Source organism: Bos indicus x Bos taurus, unplaced genomic scaffold (genome assembly GCF_003369695.1).
Source record: "Bos indicus x Bos taurus breed Angus x Brahman F1 hybrid unplaced genomic scaffold, Bos_hybrid_MaternalHap_v2.0 tig00000028_arrow_arrow_obj, whole genome shotgun sequence".
Lineage (NCBI taxonomy): Eukaryota > Metazoa > Chordata > Mammalia > Artiodactyla > Bovidae > Bos > Bos indicus x Bos taurus.
Window position 1 is genome coordinate 3,471 of NW_020867099.1, and position 4,135 is coordinate 7,605.

Below are 4,135 nucleotides of genomic sequence, written 5' to 3' on the forward strand. Positions count from 1 at the left end.
TCCACATTTTCTATATGTGAACTAGGAAGCACAAAACTGCTTAAATAAATTGCCTAAGATTACACACTAGCAAGTAGCAGGAGACAACAGCAGCATGAATTACAATCTGACCAATCACATTGGACATATAGTTTAGGAAAATTTCCTGCAAAAGAAGGGGAATATCAGTTGAAATATTTGTGTATGTTGTTTAGGTTGAGATGTTATCCAAAGGGAAGAGCCCCAGGTAAACATGCAAATATATGAGATTGTGAGTTTGTACAACTGCAATTAATTCTGACTGCTTGATACCTGGGGCAGATAAAAGAAAATAGCACTGGGCGGGGACTGAAAGGAGACATGCAGAGTCTCTGGTGACACTTCAGAAGCTTGAATGCTTTGTAAGAAGCTCCTGGAACATTTTAAGCAGAAAGTGAAAATGACACAGAAGGACTCATTTATACAGAACAAGTCTCCTTGGTAGGAATCTAAAGTGCTTTGGTTCTTCTTAATTCCTTAGACAAATGAGGTCCTCCCAGAACTTCCTGCAGTCTCAGGTGGCAATCGAGATATCCATCCTGCAGTCAGATAAAGCCCTCACTGATGCAGCAAAGGCCATAGCAGGTATGGGGCTCATATCTTAGCAGGGTGGGATGTTCATTCAATGCCCTTTAACAGATCAAATAAAGATCTTTCCAAAATAATGAGCTTCCACTTCTTCTGTGGAATACACACTGCTAAATCTGAAAATAACAGAGTTGTGGTTGGATATCAGCCAGATGGTCAAGACCTTTCCCATCATATTCTCAAATCTGCTCCTGATGTGTGGCACCAGGTGAATTCTGAGATTTCCCACTCTCTTTTCAAAGTTGATTTGGTTTCTAATCTCAAGAAAGTAGAGTTTGAGTCTAATCTGTTACTTGCTTCTCTTTCTGAAACCTTTGTTGGGCAGAGAAGCAAGCCAGGAAGGAGGCAACTGAGAGGGAACGCGAATTGCTAATACAGAAACAATACGAGCAGCAACAGCAGATGGAAGCTCAAGACAGAAGTCTCAGGGAAAACATAGCCCAGCTGAGAGAGAAGCTGGAGAGAGAAAGAGAAAACTTTGAGAAAGAGAAGGAAGGCTACTGGAACACACGCTGAAGGTAAGTCTGGCATGGTCTCACCAGTTCCTGACAGACACTGAGCTGACACATCAAGAGCGAATGGGTAAAAGTTAAAGCAAAATAAAAAAAAGAAAAAGAAAAAGCACTACTGGCATTACCACATTTGCTTTAATCAAAGTTTTGAATCCTGGCTTTTCAAAAGACCTTTGAATTTTGCTCCACACTGAGACCCTGGAGAGGCTATGATGACTTTGGTCCCCCTAAGTACTTAAAGAATATAAATATCATCTCCAAGGTTTTAGGTGCTATGTAGTTGTGATTCTAGGATGATCTCATGGGGATTTCATGGATTATCAAACAAACAATTCCATCCAGATGTTTTAATATTAGCAGCAACTTGGTACTTTGCTAAGATTACTGTCAATGATCAGGAACCTTACAAGCACAAAGACTCTAATTTGGATCTATGTTGACCCTAAAACTATCTGATATGTTCAGACATAAAAATGTGGGGAGGTTATGTCTTCTAAACTTGCTGTAGTTGTCTCCAGGTGTGAATAGCTTGCCTGAATCACTACATAGCTTGTGTGGGAGGTGTGTTCCTTTCCCATCTAGACATGTTTATGTGCAATTTCTTGATTGGCTTATAAGTTCCCGTATTTCCACAATATAAGTGACCATGCCATCCCAAATGAAACTGATAATTTGTGCAAGTGGACTAATAGTTCTCTTCCAACCCAGAGTTTTGGCTGGAACATATAAATGCATTTGTCCTCATGCTTGACTTTAGCAGCCAAGCACAACCCTAATGGTGTGTAAACATTAGTAAGGTTGGGAACTGTTTCTTCCTCTCACTGTCCAGGTCTAACTCAGAAGATATTCTCTGCCACAAACATTATCCTTTGATAATCTAATAAGAGAGAATAATCATATGTGTCAGATAGAGACAATTTAACAAAGTTCTTTAAATACAAAGTCTGACTCTTGAAAAAATGTGTTTTTTCAAAAGTTTGCAGTTTCCTCTCCCCACCTTCCTTTATTTCAGGCTCAAAATGATCTGCTTACTGAAGGATTTAGTAGAAAAGCTGAGGAAATGAAAGCAGAGATAAAACACCTAAGAAACATAATTGAGAAGAGTAAAAAGGATAAAGCTTCTTGGATTTCAAAGACTCTGGATGGACTTGCCACTGAAGCAACTGCAATTCTGTCTCTTCCCGCTAAAAGTAATTGGTTGGGGTCTGAAGGGCTTGAGCTCACTGTTTAAATAGCATTAGCTTTTACTTAAGTATATCACAGAATGTGGATATATGCTCTGCCCTAATTTGGTATGCATGTTTTTTAGTTTTATTCTGAAAGCTTTTAAGCATAAAAAGTGCCTACTAGATGAAATTACTGCCTGACATACTCAGATCAGATCAGATCAGATCAGTCGCTCAGTCGTGTCTGACTCTTTGTGACCCCATGAATCGCAGCATATCTAACATACTTAAGATAGACTAAATGTTGGTTTTGTTGTTGTTCAGTTGCTCACTCATGTTTGACTCTTTGCAACCTCATGGATTGCAGCACATCAGACTTCCCTGTCCTTCACTATCTTCCAGAGTTTGCTCAAACTCATGTCTATTGAGTCAATGATGCCATCCAACCGTCTCATCATCTGGTGCCCCATTCTCCTCCTTTTGGAGCTTCAGCTTCAGCATCAGTCCTTCCAATGAATATTTAGAGTTTATTTGCTTTAGGATTGACTCATTTGATCTTGCTGTCCAAGGGACTCTCAAGAGTCTTCTCCAGCACCATAGTTCAAAAACGTTAATCTTCAGTGCTCAGCCTTCTCTAGGGTACGATTCTCACAATACATGACTACTGGAAAAACCATAGCTTTGACTATATAGACCTTTATCAGCAAAGTGATATCTCTGCTTTTTAATATGATGTCTATGTCTGTCAACCTTTTCTACCAAGAAGCGTCTTAATTTCATGGCAGCAGTCATGATCTGCAACGATTTTGGAGACCAATAAAATAAAGTCTGTCACTGTTTCCATTGTTTCCCCATCTATTTGGCATGAAGTGATAGACTGGATGCCATGATCTCAATTTTTTGAATGTTGAGTTTTAAGCCAGTTTTTTTACTTTCTTTTTTCACTTTCATCAAGAGGCTCTTTAGTTCCTCTTTGCTTTCTGCCATCAAGGTAGTGTCATCTACATATCTGAGGTTATTGATATTTCTCCCTGCAATCTTGATTCCAGCTTGTGCTTCATCCAGCCTGGCATTTTGCATGATGTACTATGCATAGAAGATAATAAGCAGGGTAATAATATACAGCTTTGACGTACTCCTTTCCCAATTCTTAACCAGTTTGTGGTTCCATGTCTGGTTCTAACTGTTGCTTCTTGACCTGCATACAGTTTTCACAGGAGGCAGGTAAGGTATCTGGTATTCCCATCTCTTTAAGAATTTTCAACAGTTTGTTGTGACCCACACCAGTCAAAGGCTTTAGTGTAGTCAATCAAGCAGAAGTAGATGTTTTTCTGGAATTCTCTTGATTATTCTGTGATCCAATACATGTTAACAATTTGATCTCTGGTTCCTCTGCCTTTTTAAGTCCAGCATGTACATCTGAAAACTCTCAGTTCAAGTACTATTGAAGCCTAGCTTGAAGGATGTTGAGCATGACCTTGCTAGTGTGTAAATGAGTGCAATTATGTGGTAGTTTGAACACTCTTTGGCATTTCCTTTCTTTTCAATTGTAATGAAAACTAACCTTTTCCAGTCCTGTGGCCACTCCTGAGTTTTCCAAATTTGTGGGCATTGAGTGCAGCACTTTAACAGCATCATCTTTTAAGAATTGAAATAGCTCAGCTAGAAATTCCATCATCTCCACTAGTTTTGTTAATAATAATGCTTCTTATGGTCTACTTAACCTCCTGCTCCAGGATGTCTGGCTCTAGGTGAGTGATCACAGCATTGTGGTTTACTCTGAGTTATTGGTTTTAATCAGTTAGTTTAAAAGGGGAAAAATAACTTTATACCAGGAGTTGGCAAACTTTG

The 4,135-nt window shown here is 39.2% G+C and overlaps 1 long non-coding RNA gene across 1 annotated transcript; it reads left to right on the plus strand.

Annotated features, from left to right (window-relative positions):
• Positions 1-514: 514 nt before the first annotated feature.
• LOC113888562 lies at positions 515-2,299 on the plus strand. The gene is made up of 3 exons (XR_003510009.1): positions 515-603; positions 932-1,124; positions 2,131-2,299. It is a non-coding gene; the product is annotated as an uncharacterized LOC113888562 (long non-coding RNA).
• The last annotated feature ends 1,836 nt before the right edge of the window (positions 2,300-4,135 follow it).